The following is a 12,907-nucleotide window of genomic DNA, read 5'->3' on the forward strand; positions in this document are numbered from 1 at the left end:
TGGGGGCATATTCACAAGGAGGCTGCGCCATCACTGCATCACTTTTTTTGATGCAGCAATTACGAATCTGGCAAGCGGTCTAACCACAGCTTTGGCGGTGCGGTGGTAGGGCGGACCCAGCGCCGTGCCGGCAAAGTCATAATCAGGTCCTTAGAGAAATTGGTAGCAGTATAAATGCAAAATTGTATATATTTAGTTTTTAATATGTTGATATACATTGATTCACATTGGCTATATATTTGCATGCTGGTAATTGTTTTTTCATATGTTTTCATATTTCTTGGCACAAATGAGGGAAAGTAAAAAATAGAATGATATAAATATGTGTAAATCATAACCATTTGCATGACAAGTTGAAGCTTTAACTAACTTCTCAAAAGGTTTATGGCTGTTGCTAGAGCTAGGTAAGTGCGTCACACATGATTACCAAATAATAGATCTAATTTATGACGAAATGGAGATCACTTATGATTTGGCATATGACATCACTTGACATCAATAACAACAATGACATCTTTGTAGATGCATTGCTAACTGAGCATTGTAAAAACATTTCTTATGTTATTTAAATGTAGGTGAGGGAGTTATAGCAGTTTGCTCTTGTCGTGGCAGCTCTCTGATATTTCATGGCTGTATTATCAATATATCTTGGAACCCATTGTGACTACACTTCTCAGCAGCCCGGGGTGCCCACGTAGCATCACACTCACACTCCAATGTTACACTTCCTACATCAGATGCAGAGCCACTCACTGACTCTTAAACCCTGATTACGAGTTTAAGTGTTATTTATCCCATATGATTAATAAAGATACAATGGGGTATATTATTTATCGGGTGTAATAAATAACACCCATTATGAGTTGGTGGGGAATAACATGTGGAGTTTGGTATTTAACACACCAAAATCATCATAGCACGGTAAATACTATATTATATTCCCCTGTTAAAATTACAGCAGGTTTGAGAAGCTGAAATTTAACGACGGTTGAGATATTTAATGCATTCGATCATTTTCGGATGTCGCTCCCTACTTACCATCTCGTTATTCCTACCCATATATAAGCAGGTGTTTAGGAATGGGTAGGAATATACCACCCACCTTGTAATCAGGGCTCTGTCACTGCACTGCCAATCTCTCACATGATTACAGCTGGTGACAAAGGTGCCGTAGGTGCAATGCCACTACACCCTTGACAAAGTAAATCTTGAGTGACCGCACTTAGCAACATTTGCTTTTCCAGTTAACAGGTGGCAATAACCCTATTGACACTCATTAAAAGGCTTGGGATGTGACTACAGCATAACCTCCGCACTATGGTGAATCTTTACAGGAATTACACCAAATTTGGCAGAAAGCTAGATCTTGGTCCAGAAAGAGCGTGTTTTGTAATTTCATGCAAATCTGCTCAGTAGTTTTGGAGTTATTACAGTAAAAAGATTTATGTATATCTAGAGTCACTCATCCTCTAGGGATCTAGGTGGATTTGCAGAGCTAAGCACCAACAACTATGCTGTGAGTCGCTCGCTGCCTGCAACCTGTGAGGAAGTGATCGAGGTACCCTGACCCCCTGGGACTGATGGTAGTGTTTATGAGGGACCCCTCATGGGCTAGAAATGTGTCACATTTCTTTTTTATGCGCTCAAGGATCCATAGATCCATCCGGTGTTTCGAATCCCAATGTACCCCTAGTAGTTGTACAACCATTTACCTACATTTGCCCTACCATAGTTCTACATAACAGTTCTGGCGCTGACCTTTTACCTAGTTAGGTGATGCATAAATGGTGTGTGGTTTTCTCTGAGAACTAGCCTCATTTATTATACATGAGGATCCTCAGTATCACAGCAGGATTACCATATTCTGCTAATAACTCTGTATAAGGGTCACCCCGATCGTCATCCATGACCGACATGTCCACAGTACCATGACACATCTAGGTAGAACCACTTAGGGTAGCTTTCGGGTATATAAGGACCACATTTTCACTGCATATTCCAGAGGAGAAAGAAACTTCCATGCTGACACAAGACCCTGTAGTTCCTGCACTCAGACGCTCCAGCATACAGTGGTCTGACATCCCTCACAGGGTATTCAGCACAAGACCAATACGGGGTCCTTCGCTCTCTCATATCAGGTAATAGGGTTGGCTCTCTCTTAGGGGGATTCTTGGCTATACACCTATATACATGCTAGATACACTTAGGTACATCTAGTTAGGGTTTGCATCATAGAAGTATGAATTATTACTGTAGTTTATTTATATGCCTGCATATATCCACTGTTTTAGCACTATGGTACATTCTACCTTTTATTTCCTCTATTGGTGCTTGTAATTGTCTATATCTGTTTCTGACTAATGGTTGTTGCAGCACATGTATTTTATACTAGAATTACGTTGGTTCATTAAATACTTATTAAAAATGTTCCCACCGTTTATTCGGTGTATCACTATGAGACAAAGTGAGCATAAGTGACTGAGCAAAAAATACTGTACTGTTTCCACGATCTCTGAGGGATCAGGGCTGTCATGTTCGATAGTTGCCAGAAACTATTTGTTCCTTGTTAAGAGGGGCCCATATTGGCTCTGTGAGCTAGCTGGTCTGCAGACTAACATATCCTTTGGGGGTGTCTTGAACCAGTCTGGACACCAATTCTGTTGTTTATGTTGTCTAAAATTGCATATCCTATATAGACTTGTAGGAACTACACGACATGGTGCTGCCAACGTTAGTTTGGTTTGCAGTCAACGTTCAAATTTGAGTCCTTTGTCTGCCTTTCTCAGAGACCCCGACTCACATTAATTCATTATTAAATAACCTTTGAAATGTCTGTCCAAGTTGAGGCTGCGGTAGCTTTACAGGCAAATGCAGAAGAGGAAAAAGATCAGGAAGGTGCAATAAACATTTCAGAAAATGTCAGAAATGCACTTACTTAAAAACCAGCAGATTGTGGAGTCCCAGCATTAGGTGGGACAGTTACCTTCATGATTGAGGCACACAAGGCATACAAGACAGAGGTGTTCTATTCTTGAGTCAAATTCCCACCTCCATATGCACATACACTTCATTCCTATATAGCAGATGAAATACCAGAAGAATACTAGAAGAATACAATCCATACAAGGACATAGAAGTCACGTTAACGTACCAAGAACATATAAATTGGTTTAAAGGCGTTCTCTCACACATCACAGAAAAAGTGAGACTCGGTCCGGAGCGACTTGGCCAGTCCTAGCAGCTTACGCACTGCATCTCAAAATTGACACATTACCAGTAGCAAACGTACGTCCACTTCACAAAGAAATAATAAAACTTTACAGAAACCTGACACAGTTTGTTATGAGACTCACACTTCAAAGGTCGAGATCGTTGCAGCGCCTGTTGCCGCTGCCAGAGCCGTCACATCCTTCGTTTGCGGGACGCACCAGACCGGTATGGGAAGATTATCATTGCTGCGAGTGTCGTCGCAGAGCCAGTCATCGCTGGGTGAGATCGTCGCACCACTTGCTTGTGGACCGCATCACGTCGCTGCGACTGTCGTCGCAGAAGCCATCGCATCGAGGAGCTGCGAGAGAGAGAGATCACCGCTCGTCCGCGCATCGTCGCCCCAGAGATCGTCGCAACCCCAAAGATCATCGCATCATGCCTTTGCGAGAGAAAACTTCCTACGGAACCTACGCACCAGAATCCATACAAGTCCGCCTTCCTCCCCATACAGAACGGAATCCCTACATGCCCGCTGCTGCAGCGGGGTTGTCACATCGCCTCCCCAGGGTGTCAGGAGCAACGCATCGCTTGTTTTCCACCGCACCAGCTTCTGCTTTGGAACTTTGTCGCATTTAAAAGGCACTGTTGGCTAAACGTGACACAACTGTGAACTTTTCACACAACTGTGGATTATTTTATCGCAACCTTAAGAACTCTTTAGAACCATATTCTTGAACTGTGTATGTTGGATTTTTGTTGTTTTGGTCTTGTGTAGTTTAGATTAAATACCTTTATTATTTCTAAACTGTTGTGGAGTCATTTTGTGGTGTTTTCACTGTGTTACTGTGAGTGTTGGTACACATACCTTACACATTGCTTTTGGATAAGCCTGACTGCTTGTGCCAAGCTACCAAAGGGGTGAGCAGAGGTTATCTAAAGAGTGTTTCCTCCTTACCCTGACTAGAAGCAAGGGTCCCTATTTGGACAGTGGTACCTACCTCTGCCAACTAGAGACCCCCAGTTCTAACACTAGCCGTAAAATAAGAAATGAACAGACTATTGAAGACTCTACTTTTGAACGGGGAATGGGCTCTGATGATGCTAGACAGCCCAGCAGAAGTAACAAAAGCTCACCAGAACCTGATGGAATTTCAGGTGACTGCATTGAATGAGCATATCACGGTGGAGACACCTGATACTAGGGTAAGTGCTCCACATCAGTTATATGAAATAAGACTCCATATTGAGGGGGACATACCATGGAATGTGAAAGGTCTCTTTTTGGGAGAACCTTACATACGGGTATGCCATCCTTTTGGCTAATACAATTGGCCACCTGAGTTTGTTATGGATTGCCCAAAAGGAGAAACAGTAATTTTACAGGCTTTCTTCAACCTCATTCCAGAATCGCTAAAACATTCATATGCGTAGGAGAGGGCGGTAGCACTAGCTCCTGCATTATACCACAATCATGGAGGGGGGATGCTGAGTCACCTCACTATGAAATCCCAGGTAAAAATACTCTAACTCCATAGAGACAGTACCCAATAAAACATGATGCAAAAACACAAGTCAGGGATATCTTAGATTAACTTGAAAACCAGGGTGTAATCAAAAATTGTACCTCTTCAATGAATAATCCTTTGTTTCCCGTTAGGAAACTCGACAATTCATACCATCTAGTTTTAGACTACAGGCATTTGAACACATGCAAGAAAACATTTGAAGTACAAAATGCTCACAGTGGCGCATTAATGAATAACATTGTGTGGAAAAAATACAAAACAACACTAGATAGCTCAAATGGATTATTTTGCCAAAAATATAGTGCCTGGAAGCAGGTTTTTTTAATTTTTAATTTTTTTATTAATTTTCAATAAAGCAACTTTAAGTCATGTCTTAATACATTATACCTTGGTCAGCAGTGTTTGCAAAGAGTAGATACACATTGAGGCTTAATTTAGCTCTAAACAGATATGTCTTCCTTTCAGAGTGACCGGGTTGAGAGTAAGTTATAATGCTTTCTCTTTGCGCTCCAGTAAGTACGCAGTAAGGGGTGCCCAAAAGTAATTCTGATGTGATCTGGCAGGCTGCTCCTCCTCATATGTCTTGAGAGTGTCTCTGCAATACACTAGATCTTTCAGCCATGTCTTAGGCGCAGTATGTGAAGTCTGCTTCCTGCATCCCACATCTGCGACAGACAGGCTCTGCCCGCAGATCCTGTCTCCATAGCCTCTGAGGTGTGTGGTAGGCCTGATGGAGATAACTGAGGTGAATTATGCGTAAGTTGCAGTTCGGTGTCAGCATGTCTGTGAGGCTGCAACAAGTTGTCCAGTCATCTAGTGTGAGTGGCATGGACAGAGACTGGTTCCATCGCGTTAAGGCTCTGGTAGTGGGTTGTGCACATTCTATCTGCATTGCAGGATATAGTGAGGCTACCAGGTGACGTCTCTTGGGTTCTGTTATTATTGTCAATAATGGAGCTAGAGCTGGAAGTTCCTCAGGGAAGTTGGGGAATATGATTTGATGGCCACTCTTATTCTGTAATAGATGAAGCAAAACAGTAATGATTGGTTGGTAATGTATTGTAATGCAGTCATTTCCACAAAATGCCCTTCTACAAATAAATCACTCATTGTACTAATACCTGCGTCACATAGCATAATGTTGCTTCCAGCGTCTTGCATCGCTGTCAGCGCAGGGTGGTTAGCAAGAGGCATATAGTGGTAGTTTATTAGTCATTTGTCCTAGTTGTCGCCATGCATTAGTGGTGGCCTGTATGGTGTTAATTTCAGATTTAGGGACATCCCTGCGATCGTGCAGTAATATATGGCAATGTGGTATGAGGTAGGCGCCGCCATCTTCCATGGCCAGATGAGGCAGGTATTGCACTGGATGATACCAGTAGTGAGCGTAATGTGAGTGTGCACATTCATTCAATTCAATTCAATTCAAAAAGGCTTTATTCGATTTTAAAAGCAAAATCATAAAAGCATACATTATAAAGTGCCATAAACATTAAATATAAATTATATATTTATAACATTTCATAAATTTTAAAAGCTTATTACACGGTGCTTATCATGTCAAAAATAATTTAATTAGGTATATATAGTCTTATAAAGTTTAAAATCCTAGTATTCCGGGAAATACAAAGAAAAGAGTGGTTAATTTTCATCAACATTACATTGAGTTCCGAAAACCTGATTACGAGTTTTAAAAAACTGAATACTGCATAGGTGACGGAGTCATTTTCTAACTGTTGCAACTTAATGAATGCTGATCTGCAGGTACGGATCCCCCAAGCCCTTAAAATAGGTTTCAAGAAAACACCCCTTGGTGCCTGATAAAATTTGCAGAACAGTACACAATGGATGTTAGACTGGAAAGAAGTGTCATCACATGAGCATGTTAGATTTTCCCTTGACCAGTTGTTACATTCTGGAAAAGTGATCAAGCGGAAAAAGGTGCCCAACCTAAAACGGGTCAGTAACATGCGGGCATAGGGGCTTGGCTCAGATAGAAGATACTGTTGGGGCCCTTCACAGATGGTAATTTGCTGGTATCTGCTGGTACTTTTAACTTTTTCCAAGCTCCACCTCTTGTTAGCTAAATGGTAAAAAACCATCTTTTTTAGTGACCCTCTGGACACGACTTCCAAGCTTGAGGACCTCGTAAAAAATTCCAGATGCCCAATCTCGGTCAGCATATTTTTTACATAGGAGAGCCATTTAATATTGGCTACTCCATCGAGTTTAAGGCAATCTGTAATTAGATCTCTATTTAGGGATGTCTCGGGAGTAACCCATACCTTGTGCCACAGTAGTAAAGGAGAGATTTTTATAATATCTGAAATGTAAGGTAGGCCTACTTCAGTGTGTGCGATAAAAGTGGCTGTAGTTTTGGGGGCCCCTAATAAATAGCGGATGTACTGATTTTCGCAATGTTGTATCCGTTGTGCGTTTCCAATCCCCCAGAGGCTTGAGCCATATGTAGCTGTAGAAGCACATTTTGCTTTATAAATGTGGATCAGTTCGCTCACAGGTCTTCCACCTAATTTGGCCGCAAAATTAGTCAGAGCACCTATGGCCTGAGAAAAGGCTAGTTGTCTTGCGGTCAATGCTGCATGCCAGCTACCCTTCCTGTCAAAGTTTATTCCTAGGTAGGTGAATCTCTCTGTGGTCTCGATCCTTTTGCCATCGAGAAAAATTGGGCATGGTGCCCTCTTTGTCCCGAGGCCGCACGACATGGTATATGTTTTCGTGATATTAACTTTTAGCCCTCTATCTCTCATGAAATTAGTAAATTTAACAACAACCCTCTGTAGGCCGACCCTAGTCGGATACATGATGGCAGCGTCATCGGCATATAGAAATATTGGCACTGGTGTTCCCATTATGGTTGGGTGATCGGGCTGTGACTCCCTGAGGTGTTGACCGATGGAATTGATGTATAGGGTAAAGAGAAGGGGCGCTAAAATGCACCCCTGTCTCACTCCCCTCCTAATGGAGAACTTATCTGAGCACTCACCCAATCTTCCATAGCGTACCCTTGCGCCTGCATCTCTGTATAGTTCTTTAATAAATAGGAGGATTTGACTGTCAATCTTCCATAGCGTACCCTTGCGCCTGCATCTCTGTATAGTTCTTTAATAAATAGGAGGATTTGACTGTCAATGCCCATTTCGCTTAGTGTTGACCATAGTTTCGCATGGTCCACACAATCAAAGGCGGAGCTAAGGTCCACGAAGGTAACACAAAGGTTGCCCTTCTTTGTCTCAGTGTATTTAGCAATAACTAATGCCAGGTTTAGTCCCTGTTCTATTATACCTTTGCCCGCTCTGAAGCCATACTGTAGGTTTGAAATGACATCATTGTCCTCTGCCTATGTTTGGATCCTATTTAAAATTATCCGACCCGCCACCTTCATAAGTGCATTAAGTAACGAAATTGGCCGGTAGCAAGTGGGGTCATTTCTGTCCCCTTTTTTAAAAATTGGGACAATATTGCCTCAAGCCAAGATGGTATAAACCCTTGGTGGTTTGCATTATTTAAAACATTTGTCAACATAGGAGCCGAAAGATCAATCTCGGTTTTGTAGACGTCTATTGGGACTCCATCCGAGCCCGGTGCTTTGCCTGAAGGGCTGTCCTTAATTGCCTTTGTGACCTCCTCACAATTAAATGTAATACCTAACGGGAATGCACTAGATGGATTGTCGCTCTCCCATAGTTCGTTCTGATGACCAGCTCAGAGTCCCTATGAAACCATACTCCTAGATATCTAGTTAGGTCGTCCTGCCATTCTAGCGGGTAATCTAGGGTGGATGGGGTAGTACTATCTGTCAATGCCACAACAAGAGATTTTTCCCAATTTATTTGTAACCCCGAGTGTTGTCCAAATTTGATGTATTCACGTAATAACGGGTTGAGGTGTTCTGGATTTTTCACATACAGAACCATGTCATCCGCGTATAAGGAGATGTGTACTGGGCATGTTGGGAGTTGTATGGCCGAGTAGTGGTGGTGCTGTCTTATTTTGCAAGCTAATGGCTCTAGAACTAAAGCAAAGAGCATCGGGGAGAGTGGGCATCCCTGTCTCGTCCCTCGGCATATCGCAATTGGCTATGATATATATTTGTTTACCCATACTTGTGCGGATAGATTTGTGTACAGCATGGAAATCCAGTTCGTGAATATGGGAGGGAATCCCATTCTTAACAACACTGTGTGTAGGAAGTTCCAGTCTATCGTATCGAACGCTTTAGCAGCGTCCAATAGCACCGCCACAGCTTTAACCTCTGGCGCCAAATAATGGGCTAGTGCAAAGAGTGTATGTGTGTTATGTGCCGTAGTTCTATCTTGGATGAAACCAGACTGGTCAGGTCTCACCAGCAATGGCATCAGTGGTTTGAGTCGTTCTGCTAGTAGGCTCGTGAATATTTTGGTGTCCACATTTATAAGAGATAGGGGGCGGTAAGAGTCACATCTTTCCTTATCTTTTCCTGGTTTCAGTAACGCTATCAGCAATGCTTCTCTCATCGAGGGTGGAAGAGTTTGTGCCTCGTGTGCTGCTCCATAGAGTCGCACCAGGTGTGGTGCCAGTAGATCCGCAAATGCCTTGTAACACTCTACTGAGTAACCGTCCGGAACAGGTGCCTTCCTGTTCGGCAAATGCTTCATTGTGTCTATCACTTCCTCTACTGTCACGGGGCGAGCTAGATACTCCCTATGATTGTTCGATAACCACGCTATTTCTACATCTGCCATATAAGACATTATGTCTTTTCGTGACTTTGAGGGACGTGCTGCGTATAGGTCGCCGTAAGTACCCATGAATTCGCTCATTATGACCTTGATGTCACGTGACACTGTACCCGCTCGAGTTTTGCTGGCGGGTATATGTTGAGGCGGCCGCCCGAGCATATTTTCTCAGCTAATATCCTGCTGGGTCTACCCCCCTCTCCATACATCCTAGCTGTCTTGCGTTTGGTTATATACTTGAGCTCGTCTGTTGCGAATTGTTGGTGTTCTTTTAGGAGCACTTGTATTTCCCCCAGTAGTGTAATGTCCCTTGTTTGCGTGTATCTATGTTCTAGTGTGTGTAAGGCGTTTTCGCGCGTTTGTAGTTGCTGCCGTATATCTTTTAGTATGCCTGTGGTCGTGCTAATGCATACCCCTCTCAATGTGGCCTTGAAGGCTTCCCATAGCAGACATGGTTCATCCGTAGTGGGGTAGTTGAGGTCAAAATAGTCCACTATTGCCCTATGGATTGTGTCAGTGTATACCAGGTCACGTAGCGCCCCGGCATTGAACCGCCAAGTGAAAGGTGGAGTCACATAATGTGGTATGTCCATTGCTAATAACACAGGGCTGTGGTCCGACAATGTTCTTGGCAAGTGTTTCACGGAGACGGTCCATGCCACCACCTCCCTCGTGCCCAGCCAGTAGTCCAGCCTGGACCAGCTATTGTGCGCCGCCGTTATGTGCGTTGCCGCCTTGTCGTCTGGATTATTGACCCTCCATATGTCAGACAAACATAAATCTATCAGTGCATCTTGTAGAGTCTCTCTGGCCCGTGTGTGTTTTCCACTGTGGTCGGCGATCTATCTAGCCGATCCCTGAGAGCTATGTTAAAGTCTCCACCCCATAATATGTTCTCGATCTGGAGATTTGCGATGGTTTGCCACAGATTGGCGAAGAACCCTGGGTCATCTGTATTGGGGCTGTATGTGTTTACTAACGATACACGCTGATGTCTTACCATTCCCACAACAATCACGCTTCGCCCTTCAGTGTCTTTGTGTACTTCCGCTATTTCAAAGTTAACTCCCTTTCGTATTAAAATGCTGACCCCTCGGGAATAGGAAGAGTATTGTGAGCTTGACACCGATTCTGCCCATCTAGCACCCAGTGTGGAGGTAGTGTTGGCAGCTATGTGCGTCTCCTGTAGAAAGGCTATGTCCGTGTGTAGTCTATCAAAATATGCGAATATCTGCCTTATCTTCTTAGGATTGCCCAGCCCTCTAACATTCCATGTGATTGCTTTTAGTACAGTAGATCGTGTCATCTCAGGTCAGTAGTGTGCCATTTAAATGCCGTGTCGCCTATGGCTCCAGGCGCAATCGATCCACAATGTTTTTGCATTTGTTGCAGTATACAGTGTTGAACAGTGTGTGCAATAGATGTCGAGGTCGCAATGCATCTCAGACACAGTGAGTCAAGTCGAACAACTTCCAATTCCCAGTCCCTCCCCCCACCCACTTCAGCACCCAAACTTTGCCAAAGCCATCCCCTTATTGTAACCCAACTAGTATCAAACTGGAGTCGGGGTGCACCCGCTTGGGGGTGTCACCAGGTACACACATCTCCATCCACATAGTGGATGTGGACGGGTGCACGTGCTACTGGTCAATCCACAACGTCCTTTGTACCTCACATTTCCCGCCCGTTCTCATTCGCGTTTTTTTTTTTTTAGCAATACTGCAACCATTACCAATTGTCCCACCGTGCTGTGGTGTAGCTCAATTCGAACAGGGTTTGTGTACTCTCCCCTGCTCGTCGCTCCCACAGACTATGTAGTAGGGCGCATTTACAGCGCCGCGCCTTCAGTTTCCTGAGTCAGTCTGCCCGTTAATGCTGTATAGCAACATTTTAAGTAAAAGAAGCACTGTTTTGTGTGTCCCAGCCCTGCAGTCCCTCCCACGATCCATGTCCTCCACAGACCACCAGGTTACTCACTGTGCATGGTTGCTGGCATGTTTTCAGTGTGCCGGCTAAGTTCGTTCGCAAGACACACTTGGGCCCCCGCCTGTCTCCGGCTTGGGGTACTTGTCGTGCGTCTCTTCGTGTAGTAGTGTCAATCTGGACACGCCTGAAGTTGGAGTGGCTTGGAGGAGTTCCCTGCAGTGTGAAGTCCGTTATATTGTATTGTTATTAGCCCTCCCAATTTCCTAGTCATTGTCGCTTTCCTGGTCATCTCGTCCTTGCGTTTTGCGCCGTCGTCCCAATTTCTTGATGCATTCCTGTGCAGCCTGCACCATCGGAAGAATCACTGGTTTACCTTCACTTGTGATTTTGAGTTTTGCTGGATACAGCATCGCGTATCCAATGCTCAAATCCCGGAGCTTCTTTTTCACTGGTGCGAATTCCTTGCGCGCTAGTTGCACCGCCATGGTGTGGTCTGGGTAGAATTCCAGGGTGTTACCTTGATACGTGATTACACCCATGTCTCTGGCCAGTCTGAGGATTGTGTCTCTGTTCCTGTAGTTGAGCGAACGGGCTATTATCATGCGTGGGGGAGCACACGGTGTCGGTTGAGGGGCTAGGGAACGGTGCGCACGCTCGATAAGGAAGACCGATGACAGTTTTTCAGCTCCAAATAAGTCTTTCAGCAGCGCCTCGATGTAGTGTTCCATTTTGCCTGTGTTGGTGGATTCTGGCAGGCCCACTATGCGGACGTTGTTGCGTCTGGACCTCGCTTCTTGATCTTCCACCTTAGCACGCAGGACTTTCATCGGTTTTTCCATACCTCCGCAAACCTGTGTCGTGGTTCTGGATTCGTCCTCTACTCTGGATATCCTTTGTTCCGCCTCCACGATCCGCTCATCATGTTTTTCTATTTTCGCAGCCATATTGTCCATGCGTTGCACCACGTTATCCAACTTGTTATTCATTTCTTGCAGGCTTTGTTGTATTGCCCTTAGGACTGTTTCCATGCCGGCCCCATCATTTGACTCGTGTTCCCCCTCCACGTCTGAAGCAGCCGCGGAGGTTTTTGTCTGTTTCCTCGCTTCAAAGGGCAGCTTGGTCTGCTGTTTGTCGGGCTTCCCCATGATTTCGGCGGTCTGTAGCGGATTACGCAGGGTGGTCCCCGGGCTCACTGTCGCCGAGGCTCTCGCTGCAGTCAGGTTGCGCCGTTTTGGTGTTTTCGCCGTCCACTGTGAATTAGAGGTATTCATCAGGTACCTCGCAGGGCCGCATGGCCGCCTTGTTGCTGCTCTATATGCGGCGTGGGGCGCTTCTGTTGGTGTGTGGCGTCTACTGTCGCACCTCAGCGCTGTCGTCTGTGTCACCTGTTATGCTGGGAGTGCCTAATCGCGGGTTACTGCGTGTATGTGGAAAAGCACATGGTCACGTAGTAGGTTCCTGCTGAGTCAGCTAGTCTCGCCGTTCCCCAACAGTGTCTGCTCCTCGTGG

At 44.7% G+C, this 12,907-nt stretch overlaps 1 pseudogene; it reads right to left on the reverse strand.

The window, feature by feature from the left end:
• Positions 1-12,543, reverse strand: part of LOC144822730 (pescadillo homolog) — a 55,386-nt pseudogene extending 42,843 nt beyond the window's left edge.
• Positions 12,544-12,907: the final 364 nt, after the last annotated feature.

Source organism: Lissotriton helveticus, chromosome 3_1, assembly GCF_964261635.1.
Source record: "Lissotriton helveticus chromosome 3_1, aLisHel1.1, whole genome shotgun sequence".
In the NCBI taxonomy this organism is placed as follows: domain Eukaryota; kingdom Metazoa; phylum Chordata; class Amphibia; order Caudata; family Salamandridae; genus Lissotriton; species Lissotriton helveticus.